Genomic DNA, 17,443 nt, shown 5'->3' with positions numbered 1-17,443 from the left:
TCTAGTATAGAATTTAAAACGATATGGGAATCATTAATGATATGGAAATCTGGTATAGAATTTAAAACGATATGGGAATCATTAATGATATGGAAATCTAGTATAGAATTTAAAACGATATGAGAATCATTAATGATATTGAAATCTAGTATAGAATTTAAAACGATATGGGAATCATTAATGATATGGAAATCTAGTATAGAATTTAAAACGATATGGGAACCATTAATGATATGGAAATCTAGTATAGAATTTAAAACGATATGGGAATCATTAATGATATGGAAATCTAGTATAGAATTTAAAACGATATGGGAATCATTAATGATATGGAAATCTAGTATAGAATTTAAAACGATATGGGAATCATTAATGATATGGAAATCTGGTATAGAATTTAAAACGATATGGGAATCATTAATGATATGGAAATCTAGTATACAATTTAACACGATATGGGAACCATTAATGATATTGAAATCTAGTATAGAATTTAAAACGATATGGGAATCATTAATGATATGGAAATCTAGTATAGAATTTAAAACGATATGGGAACCATTAATGATATGGAAATCTAGTATAGAATTTAAAACGATATGGGAATCATTAATGATATGGAAACCTGGTATAGAATTTAAAACGATATGGGAACCATTAATGATATTGAAATCTAGTATACAATTTAACACGATATGGGAATCATTAATGATATGGAAATCTAGTATAGAATTTAAAACGATATGGGAATCATTAATGATATTGAAATCTAGTATAGAATTTAAAACGATATGGGAATCATTAATGATATGGAAATCTAGTATAGAATTTAAAACGATATGGGAACTCTTAATGATATGGAAATCTAGTATAGAATTTAAAACGATATGGGAACCATTAATGATATGGAAATCTAGTATAGAATTTAAAACGATATGGGAATCATTAATGATATGGAAATCTAGTATAGAATTTAAAACGATATGGGAACTCTTACTGATATGGAAATCTAGTATAGAATTTAAAACGATATGGGAACCATTAATGATATTGAAATCTAGTATACAATTTAACACGATATGGGAATCATTAATGATATGGAAATCTAGTATAGAATTTAAAACGATATGGGAACCATTAATGATATTGAAATCTAGTATACAATTTAACACGATATGGGAATCATTAATGATATGGAAATCTAGTATAGAATTTAAAACGATATGGGAACCATTAATGATATTGAAATCTAGTATAGAATTTAAAACGATATGGGAATCATTAATGATATGGAAATCTAGTATAGAATTTAAAACGATATGGGAATCATTAATGATATGGAAACCTGGTATAGAATTTAAAACGATATGGGAACCATTAATGATATGGAAATCTAGTATACAATTTAACACGATATGGGAATCATTAATGATATGGAAATCTAGTATAGAATTTAAAACGATATGGGAATCATTAATGATATGGAAATCTAGTATAGAATTTAAAACGATATGAGAATCATTAATGATATGGAAATCTAGTATACAATTTAACACGATATGGGAACCATTAATGATATGGAAATCTAGTATAGAATTTAAAACGATATGGGAATCATTAATGATATGGAAATCTAGTATAGAATTTAAAACGATATGGGAATCATTAATGATATGGAAATCTGGTATAGAATTTAAAACGATATGGGAATCATTAATGATATGGAAATCTAGTATAGAATTTAAAACGATATGGGAATCATTAATGATATGGAAATCTAGTATAGAATTTAAAACGATATGGGAATCATTAATGATATGGAAATCTAGTATAGAATTTAAAACGATATGGGAATCATTAATGATATGGAAATCTGGTATAGAATTTAAAACGATATGGGAATCATTAATGATATGGAAATCTAGTATAGAATTTAAAACGATATGGGAATCATTAATGATATGGAAATCTAGTATAGAATTTAAAACGATATGGGAATCATTAATGATATGGAAATCTAGTATAGAATTTAAAACGATATGGGAATCATTAATGATATGGAAATCTGGTATAGAATTTAAAACGATATGGGAATCATTAATGATATGGAAATCTAGTATAGAATTTAAAACGATATGAGAATCATTAATGATATGGAAATCTAGTATACAATTTAACACGATATGGGAACCATTAATGATATTGAAATCTAGTATAGAATTTAAAACGATATGGGAATCATTAATGATATGGAAATCTAGTATAGAATTTAAAACGATATGGGAACCATTAATGATATGGAAATCTAGTATAGAATTTAAAACGATATGGGAATCATTAATGATATGGAAACCTGGTATAGAATTTAAAACGATATGGGAACTCTTAATGATATGGAAATCTAGTATAGAATTTAAAACGATATGGGAACCATTAATGATATGGAAATCTAGTATATAATTTAACACGATATGGAAACCATTAATGATATGGAAACCTAGTATATAATTTAACACGATATGGGAACCATTAATGATATGGAAATCTTGTATAGAATTTAAAACGATATGGGAACCATTAATGATATGGAAACCTAGTATAGAATTTAACACGATATGGAAACCATTAATGATATGGAGACCTAGTATATAATTTAACACGATATGGAAGCCATTAATGATATGAAAACCTAGTATAGAATTTAACACGATATGGGACCTATTAATGATATGGAAACCTAGTAAAGAATTTAACACGATATGGAAACTGTGGAGAAAGAAGTGGCTATCGTTAAAGCGGCTGCGCGTTTGTGCCCGCAGAGCACAAATTGAGAATCAAAATGGCGCCCACATGCTTTTATGTGGAAAAAAGTCTTGTGGTATCTCGGGGAATCTCGGAGAATCTTGTACCCAGGTTCCATAAATAACGAGGAAAGGAAAGCGGGAGGACAGACGATTTTTAGTCACTAAAGCGAACGGACGTGTGTAAAAGAAGAGGTAGAAGAAAAGAGTGTGGCGAACGAAACAAACAACGACTCGGTTGAAAGTAGAGTTTTAACGAACACAAGCTATTTCGGCATGACGTCAGGATTTGACCCCAAGCTAATTCCCCCGTTTGATGGCAGTAGCACTGATCACTCAGTGCAGGAATGGGTGGAAAAAGCAGAATTAATATGTCAGCTCAGTGGGGTGAAGCGTATGGAATGCGTGGTCCCAATGCGCCTCACTTGGGGAGCATATGCAGTATACCAGCAGTTGGCTGATGAGAAGAAAACAGATTTTGCTTGCATCAAGCGCGCCCTTTTTACAGCATTTAGATCCAGTTACTGCATGGAAGGAATTCATGACCCGAAAATTACATCCCGGGGAAACGGTGGGTGTGTATCTGGCTGAACTAAAAAAGCTATCGGTCCTTTTTGGAGGGATGTCAGACAAAGGCTTGGTGTGCGCCTCTGTTGCAGGATTACCTAAGAGTGTGGAAGATCTGCTCCGTGCCTCATCCCAAGTGGACGAGATGGACATATCAGAAGTATTGGCGCGGGCAAGAGCAATACTAAAGAAAAGCCCTAACACTATAAACCAAGCGGCAGCTGTACAACCATCACAGGTTGGATTGCAGGACCTGGGTGCAACTACAACCTGTTATAAGTGTGGAGGACCCAACCATTTGGCCCGTGATTGTCTTTCGTCACGTCAACCAACTCGGAAACTTGACGGGCCGCAGTGCTACAAGTTCAAAAAACGCGGACACCTGGCCCGCACCTGTCCGGGAAACGGGCAAGGGGAAGAAGCTACAGCGCCAGTTTTCTCCTCAGATCGTCATTGAGTAGGGCGCTACCTACTGTAAGCATACACATTAATGGAAGCGAGCGCCTCGCGCTTGTGGACACTGGGTGCACCCAGACTCTCGTAAGCAAGATATGCTGTGCCACTTGGAAAGCAGAGAGAATTCCGGTACTAACTGTAGGCGGACGTTCACTAGCCTCTTGTGGGGTGAGCATTATCTGCGCAAGCATCAACGACGGGCCTGCGGTAGCCGTGCTAGCCCTGGTTGTGGAAGGAGAGCTTCTCGGGTACGACCTACTCCTGGGTATGGACTTGATTACACAACTGGGTGGAATTACTGTGGATTACAAGGTACAGTTCTCCCGATGTGAGGAACATATTTGTGCTGCCATAACTCTCGACGAGCCTGACTTTCATGCAGAGTATGATAGAAACACCAATGCATGGAAGGCGTCTTGGAAGCGGTCAAACGATCAGCCACCAATATCCTTGCGGAACCGGTTATCGGAATATCCCCCACCCATGTGGCTAAGGGAACAGTATGAAGAAGAACTGCAAACGTGGATCGATAATGGCTGGCTTCTTCCATACCCAGAGGATGAGCTTGGCCCCCCGCGAGGGCTGATTCCTTTGATGCCGTCGTACAAGAGACCAAACAAAAGGTCCGTCCCGTACTAGACTACCGTGAGCTCAATGAGCATGTCGATCCATATACGGCAAGGGCTGATGTGTGTGCACTCAAATTAAGGGAGTGGCGACAGCAGGGATCGAACGTGGCAACTCTGGACCTACGCAGAGCCTATCTGCAAATACGCATTGAGAAGAAATTGTGGCCATTTAAGACTGTGGAAATAGGAGGAACCCGATATTGTCTAACCAGGCACCATTAATGATATGTAAACCAAGTATATAATTCAACACGATATAGGACCCATTAATGATTGGAAACGTAGTATACACTTTAATACGATATGGGAACCATTAATGATATGGAAACCTAGTAAAGAATTTGACACGATATGGGAAACATTTATGGTATGGAAACCTTGTATATAATTTAACATGATATGGGAACCATTATGATATGGAACCCTAGTATATAATTTAACACGATATGGGAACCATTAATGATATGGAAACTTAGTATATAATTTAACACGATATGGAAACCATTAACGATATGAAACCCTAGTATATAATTTAACACGATATGGGAACCATTAATGATATGGGAACCTAGTATAGATATTAACACGATATTGGAACCATTAACGATATGGAAACCGAGTATAGAATTGAACACGATATGGCACCCATTAATGATATGGAAACCTAGTATAGAATTTAATACGGTATGGGAAACATTAATGATACGTAAACCTAGTATAGAATTTAACAACATATGGGAACCATTAATGATATGGAAACCTAGTATAGAATTTAACACGATATGGGAACCAAGTATGATATACAAACCTAGTATAGAATTGTACACGATATGGGAATCATTAATAGTATTGAAACCAAGTATAGAATTTAACACGATATGGGAACGATTAATGATATGAACACCTACTATAGAATTTAACACGATAGGGGAACTATTAATGATATGTAAACCTAGTATAGAATTTAACACGATATGGGACCCATTAATGATATGGAAACGTAGTATATAATTGGACACAAGATGGGACCCATTAATGATATGTAAACCTAGTATACAATTTAACAGGATATAGGACCCATTAATGGTATGGAAACGTATATAGTTTAATACGATATGGGAACCATTAATGATATGGAAACCTAGTAAAGAATTTAACACGATATGGGAACCATTAATGGTATGGAAACGTATTATATAATTTAACACGATATGCGAACTATTAATGATATGGAAACCTAGTATATAATTTAACACGATATGAAAACTATTAACGATGTGAAAGCCTAGTATATAATACGATATGGGAACTATTAATGATATTGAAACCTAGTATAGAATTTAACACGATATGGCACCCATTAATGATATGGAAACCTACGAAAGAATTTAATACGATATGGGAACCATTAATGATATGGAAACCTAGTATAGAATTTAACACATGGGACCCATTAATGATATGTAAACCAAGTATATAATTAAACACGATATATTTCTTTTTTTTAATGCGTATTATCTGCCCCATCTTCTAACAAATTCAATGTACAGTTTAAAAATGCATAATTATAAAAACTGTTTTTTTTTTGTTTTTTTGTTTTACTTACAAACACATTTTAATTAAAAAGAACCTTGTGTAAAAAATCCATTTTTCAAAGTGTAAAACTTCTAACATTATCCTCGTTGGAGGCAAATAAATGCTAATTTTTTTATATCTAAAACATACAAGTTAAAAAGATTTCTAACTAAAATGTACTTTCAACGTAAACCGTTTCTTCGTTTGTTTGCTTCTAGGAAAAAATGTAAACAGTTTTTTGTTTTTTTTTGTAAAGTTTAGTTGTTGCAAAATAAATAACATTTAAAACTACTTAAAACAAACAAACAAAAAGGCAGGTAGATGGAATAGTAATTTTATTTTTATGGTAAGATGTATTTATTGTAGATTTGATTTTTACCCTTGGTCGCTTGTTAGCTTCACTGCTAAATCCCCGAATACTTTTAATAAAAAAAAACAGTTTCTGCATATTATATATTTCCGTCTGCTACCGAATTAAATCGCAACGATGAAAGTGTGCGTATTTAAAAAAAGAAAAGAAAAGAAAAGCACAATATTTTATGTACAAGAACACGTTATATGCAGATTTTAATAATAATTTTAAAAAATTGTATATAAACCCCCCTTTTTGTTTTTGCTTTCCAATAACAATGTTATCATATCTATGCAGGCGCACACTCTAAGCAAACAACGAATATCACGACGCGGAGCTGCGACAAGCGACAGTTCCTCAAACGGCTTTCATCGGCTGTCTAAAGCGCGCATGCGCACAAGAGAATTTCATTAAGAAAGTGTAACTGAATTTCACAGCTCCAAGCAAGTTTTATTTTTGTTTTTATATGAATTTGGAGATATCGATATTAAACTTAATGATTTTATAATGTATACATAGAAAAAATTAAATAATAATAATAAAAAACAAACGTATTATTTTTAATTTTATCATTAATATTGTGTAGAAATAACTTGGGGGTGCTGCAGTCCCACAATCCATAGACGAGCCGCCACTGCCCTCTAATCTGTCAGCAGCATTAAACAATCATTTTATGCAATAAATTGTTTTGCAAATACTACGAAGAGTGTTTTTGAAAGGGTTCTTCTAAAGTTAATGTAAACCATTAAGTATACCGAGGATACGGATTGTCAGGTTGAAAATTTGGATTTTTTTGGATGTGTGTATGAGTATGGGGTTGATTTTATGAGGAACCACAAAGCAACAAACATGTTGCCTCCTAAAATTTTAGTTTTAACAAATTTAAATGAGTGATTTATCAATACATTTAAAATCTAGTTTTCTAACCTTTTCACTCAAGACAAACTATTAGAATTTATGCCCCCTCCCCCATTTCTTCATTGATGAGCCGTTTTCTTGACCATTTTGGCTGGCAGAATTTTCGGTCCCTGCAATTTTAGGTGTCACGTGAAGTGGCTTATAAAAACCCTCGCATGAGTGTGCTCTCCTTTTTTCGCCCTTGGCGGCGGTGATGCAGAAGCCCAAGACGGCATTCACAGAAATCCAGTCCCCCTCATATAATTACCGACCTGAACTGAAGACTATTTGTGACAAACCCAAGACGAGATTTACAGGAAGCCAGGATTGAGGGACGCACACTTGCAAGTTGTTATTTGAGCTTTCCACGCCAGATAAGTTCTCGCGAAGGACGTTTTTCACAAATCTTCTTTTCTGTATAATTAACTTTTTCTTGTATCATCCATTTGCTTATCCAGTAAACTTGCTTTAATTATTGTACACACTTGTTGTATTCCTTCTCCCAAACTAACTATCGCCATGTTCTGTTTCAGAGCTCACCCGGGAATTTAGTAGAAAAGCCAACAAACAACTATACGAAAAAAACTCGTTTTGACTTCAAGGTTTACAGGTGTTTTGAATTTTTTTGGTATTTTTTTACGAGAGTACCTAGCGTAGTATAAGCACTCCAACCTCCCCATGTTAAGAACGAGTTTCGAGTTTGGAAGTGTTTATTCCTAAAGCCGTTCTTAACATGGAAATGTTGGGGTACTTATACTACGCTGGGTACTCTTGTAAAAAAAAAAGTACAAAACAAAAAATTAAAAACACCTGTAAACCTTGAAGTCAAAACGAGGCTTGCTTCTTCCAAAAAAGATGTCGCCATTTTTTTTTCAAATCTGCTCGGAAGAACTGACTTTTTTAGATTAAATAAAGAGGAACAAAAACTACTTGAAAACACAAACAAATGAGCCAGGTAGGTAAAAAGTAGCTTTTATTAGCTACGTTAACATTTCATATATATATATATATATATATATATATATATATATATATATATATATATATATATATATATTCGTATAGTTGTTTGTTAGCTTTTCTACTAAATTACCGCCAATGAAATCACTGCTGACGATAAGCGGCAAAGGGCAGATTTTGTTTAAGGCAATTTTTTTTTTACTTCAACCTAACATTTACTGTTAAACTTACAACTTTTATAAGTTTTCGTGTACGCTGAAAATGAATATCACATTTAAATTTGGGGCAAACAAGTAATTTTCTAGATATTCAGACCTTCATTATCTAATGTAATCCCTTATGTTTTACTGACGGCCATGTTTTAACAGCTGAACAAGTACTAATGCGCATGCGTGCTACAAAACACCCCTCCCCATGTTAGCGAAGGTGACGACCACTGAAATCCATTAAGTTATACATTGACAAATGTATAATATCCAGGAAACTACTTGTCTAACAAATTTAAACGTGATATTCGTTTTCAGCATACCCGAAAACCTTTAAAAGTCGTAAATTTAAAAGGTGAGTGTTGAGTCGCAGTTAAACATTTACCTTTATTAATTATTTTACGGTATATTTCGCTTATTAAATTGTTAGACGTTAAATTACAGAATAGCTAACCCCTCCCCATGTTATGAATGGTTTTCTAAATGTCATTATTTCAGCACGATCCGTGAACTACACAAACACTTTTTTATTATTAAACTTCCAAACGATGACTTTTCTTCTATATTCTTTTTTGTACTTGTGCATCTGTTATGCATTGAAATAATAACATTTTAATTAGAAAGCCATTCTTAACATGGGGATAGTATTTTGTAACTATTCTGTACTTTCACTTAACAATTTATCGTAAAAATTGAATTTAACTTGAAAATACTAAGTACTTCTACATTTATCACCCTGCGATTTCCACGAAGCTACACGGGTGTGCTCGGCGGATGACGGGAAGAAACGAAAATGATGGACAAGTAGTTTTCTGGATATTAAAACATTTTTTTCAATGTATTACTTTATAAATTTTAGTGGTCGTCGCCATTCTTAACATAGGGAGAGGGGTGTAACAATTTGTGTTTTTTTAATAAGGCTCGCCCGGCCGTTTCCGGTTATTCCCGTCATTTGCAGGGCACACACACGAGTAACTTCGTGAAAATCGCGAGTTCATAAATGCAAAAATACCAATACTATTTGTAATAATAAAAAAAAAAAACAGCGCAGTAACATAGATGCACAAACACCGTTTTTTGTTTGGATTTTTTTTTTTTTTGCTAGCGTTTTAAAGATTAGCCACAGTAATTTCGAAAGTTTTCGTTTGGCATCTATACTGATGATAACGCAGTTCCTATTCTGCATAAGTATCGTATTTTTTCATCTCCAAAATATTAATCGACATTCTTTTTTCGTGTGTCGATGAGCTCGCTAAACGAAACCAAGTTCCGCCGAAAAAAAAGCAAAAAAAAAAAAAAGTTTCCACACTTTTAAAAGTACATGAGACGGTAGAAATTATTTTTATTTCTTTTAAGTGTCAACTATTCTGTACTTTTACAGTCTTATTTCTGTTTCCAACACGAATAAAGATTGCTCCGTGCTAAAAGAATATATTGGTAACACACTACAAGCAAAACACAGGCATGAATATACCAACTATATCAACAATAATATAAGAATACTAGCAGACTGCCCTCCATTGTCCGGTTATAAAATACGCTTAAATATAATATTTTTATTGGCTAATCGTTGCGTCACATTTCTACCGATTTACATGGCCTAACCGGAATATACCTTACAACTTACCCAAACTCTAACGGACTAGCCCTCCTTCCTTAAACAAAACCGTCGTTAATTTAAATTACCACCTTGAGAATCTCCGCCATTTTATTGGGGAAGGGGGTGTAGTATTACAATATGTTAACAAAATTAATTGTTGAAATAATAAAGTATTACAGTTTTCACATTATGGATCGGTATAGAATTTACTTCTACTGCGTTTGCTAGTAATTATTTGCTCATTTTTGTTTATACGAGTTTTAGACTTAAATATTCTGCACTTTACTCAGGAGAACAGTTGTTTGATATATCTATATATTTGTCGGGGGCGAGACATAAAAGTTCGGTCAAACACATAATACACGAATCTACACATGGAAAATTACTAGAAGAAATTTATTCTAACAAGAATTAAAAAATATTTCATAAAACTGCCGAAATAAATATTAACGTAAAGTTACTTACAAAGCCTTCAAACGTTGGCGACGTGCCACTGAGAGAAAAAAAAAAAATTCGTTAGCTTCTATACTGCAGTTTGAGTGCCGGTTTACGAAAAACCGGGTGTAAAATCACATGTAAAGCGCATGCGCAACAATTGGCAGAGCGGTAATTAAAAAAAAGTCTTTCTTTTTTTCTTTAGCAAAAAGAAAAAAAAAAAAACTCAATTAACCCGACCGTTAATATTTATTTCCTTCTTGCTGCCGGAAGGCATGACACAAGGTCGGAAGAATCAAGCCATCGCCTCTAAAGAAAGAGCACTTCGGCGTATTAAAAAGGCCCTGGGCAGTCCCGTCATGGCACCTCAGGCAGTAAGCAATAAATTAATCCCCCACCCACCCAAAGGGAAGACAAGGCTTGAGTGGGTGGACTTTCTAGCACTACCCATGATCAATATCAAAGCCGGACAGATAAAAGGACACCAAAATAACCCAATTCACTTCGAACTGCTTGTTGAAAACGGATTCTTTGCTGGTATTTAACAGCAACGCTGAACATACGGTGGCCGAAAAGTTAAAGTTAATACGACTTTAGCAAAACACCGCATGCGCATTGCTTATTCGTTTGCGATTTTACATCCGGTTTAGAGGCGCTTAATTAAATTTTATCCAAGTTATCTAACTTAACATATAAAGCTTTTCCTTCACAAAGTAAGAGCAAATCAGATCCTACGATTAGTTTAACCATTTGTAAGCACTCACTCTCTGCTGACAACGTGGCAGTGTTTGTTACAGTGCCGTGATTAGAATCGTTTGCAGATAAATTAGAGTATAAAGAATGATAATTGGGTCAAATAAACGAACAAGTCTGTAGGCTTGCGCACTGGTACCTGGAAAGATGTTTCTCTACAAAAGCCTATTAACAAACCGACGAGCTTACCTTTTGTGTCTTACGCTCCCGTTTTGTTTAATACTGCGACTTTTAGTTTTGATAATTCCTCAATTAGGTGACTGGTAGCTTTTTTTTTTTTTTTTTTTTTTTTTTTTTTTTACAAGAGAACCATCACCTATCGAGGCCCGAAAGTCACTCAAGGCTAACAGTTATAGAATGTAAAATGGTTGCTGATCCTATGTGAAATTTTACTCAGTACATCAACTGTTGATCTTGCAGGACGAAAACCATATTACTTGTCACTGAGTAACTTGTTTTTGTTGAGGTGGTTCACAATTTCTCTATTTAACACGGATTCAAGCAACTTAACCATGGCACTTAGAATATTAATTGGTCTGTATTGAAATGTGGAAGACCGGTCTCCAGTATTTTTAAATACTGGGCAAACTAATGATGTTGTCTAAGGTGTTGGAAAACATTTCTCTGTTAGGCATCGATTGAACAACTTTGCTAGTGTAACAGAGTGCGTATGAGTTCGTGAAAAAATATCAGTAGAAGCTGTAGGATAACTGGCTTGCGAAAATATTAGTAGCAGTAGCCGGAATAAAATCACATGCAAATTAGGAAGTATGCGCGAGCTTGAGCGACAAGACGAAGAAAAAAAAAGGACACCACGTGATCGAGAGAAAAGAAAAGTCCGGACTGCAAAAGATGGACGTGCAAAGTCGAGGATGGTTGCTGTGATTGGCGAGAAAAAAAAAAAAAAAAAAAAAAAAAAAACGCATCGAGTGAGATGGACAATATGTGGCCTAGCGACGAGAGACTATAAATTTCTTTGATAATATTTTCTAAACGATGGAAGTATTAATGCACTGTTTAGTTAATATTTAAACGAGAATAAGGCTAATGAATATAGGATGGAAGTTTAGTAATCATTAATGGTGTAGATTGGGTTGAGTTTGGATTATTTAAAGGGACGGCTAATCAAGAACTTGTTTACATTGGACTTGAAGGCTACCATATTGTAATCGGCCGGAGAGCTTTGTTCATGGGAGCTGCTTTTAGATTTAGGCACAGACAGAGTGGAGGAAATTACTGATAGTGGTTGTAGCTAGAGTTTTTTTTTTTTAAGGTAGATAACGGCGTAAATTGACGAACTGGGCATGCCAGTTTCGAACCCAGTCGGTTCCATTGTATTAGTTTTACTCATGCATAGTTGAAAGCTTCATGTTAATACATGATTTATAGAAAGAATCACCCTCCCCACACACACAATGCCAACCGAAGAATTAAGGCTTACCATGTGTTTTACTGTTTTGGAATTTAAGTCGAAGATTGGTAATTTGGGATATTAGAACTCATTGTGAATATCATTCTCACGTTTCGGTCTTTTTCAATTGCATTTTTTGTCGAACTCAAAAATTCATACGAATTTTCGAACTGAAACGGGGGTACGAGCTTACCTTTTGTGTCTTTAACCATGACAGAAGTCGTCTCATCTTTTATTTTATTCTTCGTATCGCCTCAAGTTGAGGATTGAACCTTCAACCCCTGAAGGTCACTTCAGCCTAAATTAAGCAAAGCACATGTTCAAATCTAATTGGTTCATTCTATTAATTTCGTATGGGCTAGATGATTCTGTTGCTGGCATCGGTTTATTAGATATCTTTCTAGTTAGAATTTCTCTGTAGAAAGACATCGGATACGCACAGGAGAGAATCACGTAAAGGTTGCTAATATCCTAAGTGAAAGCCATTCCGTGGAAGGAACTGCATTCGAGCCTGGCATGTCAAGGTAGTCAGTCCGTGGTGTTAACTAGTTTCATCTTCCTCTAAGGAGGACACAGATAATTACCAATCCAACAAATTTTAAAAGATGCCCCAGATACTTTCAAACTCAAGTCCTAAAAGACCTTTTACAACTCTTCAAGCGGAAAATTTTGACCCAGTCGAGACATGGGAGGAATGGAGAAACAATACTATCAGAGAAGGGGACATCACTGAAGACCCAACTTTGTACCTGCCAAGTTTTGCTACACATAATAGGAAGTAGTGGGTAGCCGCAAACCGGATCAGAACAGGACGCAGAAACACAAATAGACTCTCCAAAGTGCAAGGAAGCTCCCCCAGGACACAGACCACCTGATCCTCCATGTCCAGTCCCCCAACTGGAAAGTGGTTATGCGACAGTCCATCTATCAAGTTAAATTTCTCAGACTGGTAATAAATAAATAAATAAATAAATAAAAAGCGGTATAGATAGATATTAGTTTTACATTTTTTCTAATGGCGTTCTAAGAATCATTGGTGCCACCATATTGTACTAATTCTACACTATTTAGGAAGCCACTATCACCAAACGATTTGCCGGTGTGTATAAAAAAAGTCGAGTTCAAAATTCTGTATAGAATCGAGTCAAACACGAAGCCGAAACGTGCAGATAGCATCCAAAGATGAAAACAGGGGTCGGAACAATCTAAATACATATTACTCATTACGATAACGATAACCTAGATAATTAATTTTAAAACATTAGAAAACGTAAGTTTCATTAAAGAAAAGAAAAGACGATTTTAAATTTATTCGATATTAACCCTTTATGACCTGGTTGAACAAATTCGTTCAGTCGTAAATAAATGAATATTACAGCATAAAGTAGAAATTAGTTCCCACATGCCTTGTACGTATTAGTTCAATATCTGTGTAGATACCAGATATCTACTGTCCATTGCTTACTTTCAGTATGCCGCCATCTTCTCAGAGCGGAGGATTTCGTTTGTTAAACCTTTTCAAGCACTATAAATAATCTAGTTTATGAAATACAAAAATTCTTCGTATTTTAACTATTGAACTTTAGTTTTTAACATTTTTTAATCGTCTGCATCAATTCAGGTCATACATAAAACTGAAGACAGTTTTGTTTGATTAATGTCGAATCCAGTAATATTAGAACAGTTCCTATGCTTCAAGTTCTTTATATCTTCCAATAAGAGTCATGGCGTTCGGTTTACTTTTTTGTAAAGGAAAAAAAAGTGTTCACTTTGTAGAACTGTTCTACAAAGGGGAAGGAAAAAAAAAAAAAAAAAAAACGATTTCTTTTGTGCAGTTTAGGTAAGAAACCCCAAATCAGAGAAAAAGTGCTGATGGATTAAGATTCCTTTAAAATTTTCATTTCCAGAGATTTAATCAAAGTTAAGCAATGGTTTTTAAGTTACAATATCAACATTTGAAAATACTAGCTTTGCCTGGGTGTAAAATACGCTTAATATTTTATTATATACGAAATCTGGAAGAATTAGAGTCGTGATTTTAAAAGGAGGAAAGTATTTCGGGTGCTATCAGTTGAAACCGAAACTAACATTAAAAGCTGGTGACGTTACCACTGTATCAACGTGACGCACATATGAGTCGATTAAAAATCAACTAAAATGAATGTACAAAATGTATAAATATCTTCAATTTTGACCCCTTAAGGATTTTAAGCGGCTGAAGACCTATAAAAGAACGGCCCGTAAAAAAAAAAAAAAAAAAAAGAAAAAAAGTCATTGAAGACCCTAGCGCCACTCTGCGACTTTTAGTTTCAGGAAATAGAGTCTGAAAATATGGAGACAGCCTATATATATATATATATATATATATATATATATATAAAACAAAAGTGTTTCTAGTCTATATTTTATGACCGCGAATTACCTATAGAAAAGTGTGTGTGTGTGTGGGGGGGTTTAGACAAACAGCGTAAGAGTTCAATTTTTATACACTTCCAAGATTTTAATAGCGAGAAGACGTTTAAATCATAACTTATGAAAGCAGTTAAGACTTTCTAACAGACTATCATCCATCTTGACTTTTAATTTCAAAAAGTTATTTTAGTTTTAAACTTCATTAAAGAAGTCAGTCTTCTACACTAACCTTTTAACTACAAGACCGAAGATTTGACAAAACTGATAGCCATGACAAACAGACTGCAAGGTGTAATGCTTTCCTTTGAAGAAAAGTTTATATGCTGTCTTCAGTTTTCTAGCACCAACCATTGTGAAGTCAACTAATAAGACTTCGTGAACCTTTATGAAGGATATGGCCCGCTTCCAGATGACCAGTGCAAAACTAGTTAAAATAGGCAAGGCGATTATTTTAAGGTGAATGACAGGTTTTCTACAAGTTTATAGATTGAAATAAAAGACTAAAATGACTGCATCCAAAAGAAACAAACTATGTATTCTGAGTGATAAGTTTTAAATTGAAAATTCAGACTTTCATGGATTATCTTTATTACATACTAAAACAGAATTTCAATTTAAGACAATATTTTATGAACTTGTATAACGGCACCATGTTCAACATCACGTTGAAGTTAGGTTTCTGATGTAATATTTCGTATTCTTCGAAATACTCATCTTGAACTCTGAAATTAGTACGAAATTTCGAACAGAACCTTTCTGTAATCCATTAGGGTAACACTCGTCCGTCAACTATAACGTGGGAGAAGTCCTAATCAATTCATGATTTTATTGCGAGTAACGCATACACAGAAGATTGAACCTTCACCCCCCCCCCGAAAAGTTAAACTCACAACTGAATTGTACCAATACATGTACATGGTAGCTTCATCCAGGAAGGAGTTACTCTAGACACCCATTCTAAGGGTGCATGTGCGTGAAATTTGTGGCAGGAGTTGCGCTATCTCCAACCACACCTCCGAGTCGTCGTTAAATACCAGTAGCAAGTGAAGATTCAGGACGATTGAAAACAATGCCGAAATAAGCAGAGAGCACATACAACGCCTAGAATTCGTAAATGGTTACCCATCTGGTACTACCCAGGCTCGCCGTTGCTTAACTTCGATGATGTAACGAGAACCGGTGTTAGAATGTGATATTCCGTATTCATATAATACGAACTATGAGTGATATGACTGCATTTCTAAAAAAGTTTAACTCTAAAGACATACTAGAATTGTTCACAGGAACATCTGGCGTAGTCGATACAGTCATTGTTAAAATAAATCCACTTTAAGGTGGAAGGTTCAATCCTCGGCGCAGACAACACTCAATACAATTGAAAAATATTGAAGGAACGAGATCTTGCTATCCTCGCGGATCAGCAGTTCGTTCGAAAGTCCGTGTAAATTCCAGAGTTCTACAAAATATCCATTAGGCAGGTCGGAGATTACATGAATCGAAATATACGAATATAAAAGATAGTCAAATACGAAACACGTTAAGATTTTAAAGACGTACTATCGTCGTTTCAGCGATAACTTAAATTTCTAGAGTTGTTTGACAAAATGCTGCATTCTGAGAAGGAAGTAATTCAAATTTTAACACACACACAGTCCACCGAACTCTTGTTAATCTTTTGTTTACAAACTTGCAACTCGATATAAAAAATTTGGACCCGTGAAACAAATTCGATTTAATCCTTAGTGGGTAAGAACTGCTAAGGCATCAAATTAAAATGAAGTTAGCAAGCGTAAGTAGACTTAAAATGCTCCCCTACGCATGCGCAAATATGTAATACGTTAAAAGTCATTTTAATGATTTTATCGATCTGACGATAGCTAAAAGGGTAACTGCTAAGGCTGAGCACTAGGTTTCGGTTCTAGCTGATGGCATCAAAGCCATTTTTTAAAAACTTTGAATTACTTTATTGCGAGTAGAATACAGAGTTGAGCCTATAGAAGTAAATTAAAATATATTTAAGCGTATTTTATGATCTGGCTATCTGCTAGAATATATATAGCTATATACAAGTTAAACATTGTAACCGTACATTTTACGTCAATATTTTGGATGTATATATAAAACCAAAAAGACAATGATTCATAGCCTTTTCTATATAAAGTGTCCAGAGTAACGAACGGCAAATTGGATTCCTCTTAAGAAAATTCAGTGAAAGTTCCGTTAAGTTTTGGAAGCATCAGATTAACCAAAACACCGAAAACGGTTTGAGTAAATATGGCAACATGCTTTCAAGATGACGTTTAAAGTTAAGATACGAAAAATTCAGTGACGAATTTAAATTAGGTTTAAGAAATAAAGCAACTCAAGTTTAAGTTTAGTTTTATTTGAT

The 17,443-nt window shown here is 34.6% G+C and overlaps 1 protein-coding gene across 2 annotated transcripts in view; it reads right to left on the bottom strand.

The window, feature by feature from the left end:
- The window catches only part of LOC145291160 (dipeptidase 1-like), a 227,126-nt gene that overhangs the window by 48,395 nt on the left and 161,288 nt on the right, over positions 1–17,443 (bottom strand). The gene's annotated exons all lie outside the window — the stretch shown is intronic.

The sequence above is a fragment of the Euprymna scolopes genome, chromosome 12 (assembly GCF_053919585.1).
Source record: "Euprymna scolopes isolate OS-2025 chromosome 12, ASM5391958v1, whole genome shotgun sequence".
Classification (NCBI taxonomy): Eukaryota; Metazoa; Mollusca; class Cephalopoda; order Sepiida; family Sepiolidae; genus Euprymna; species Euprymna scolopes.
Note: the sequence above shows the minus strand (reverse complement) of the source record. Positions and strands in the feature narration are given on the sequence as shown.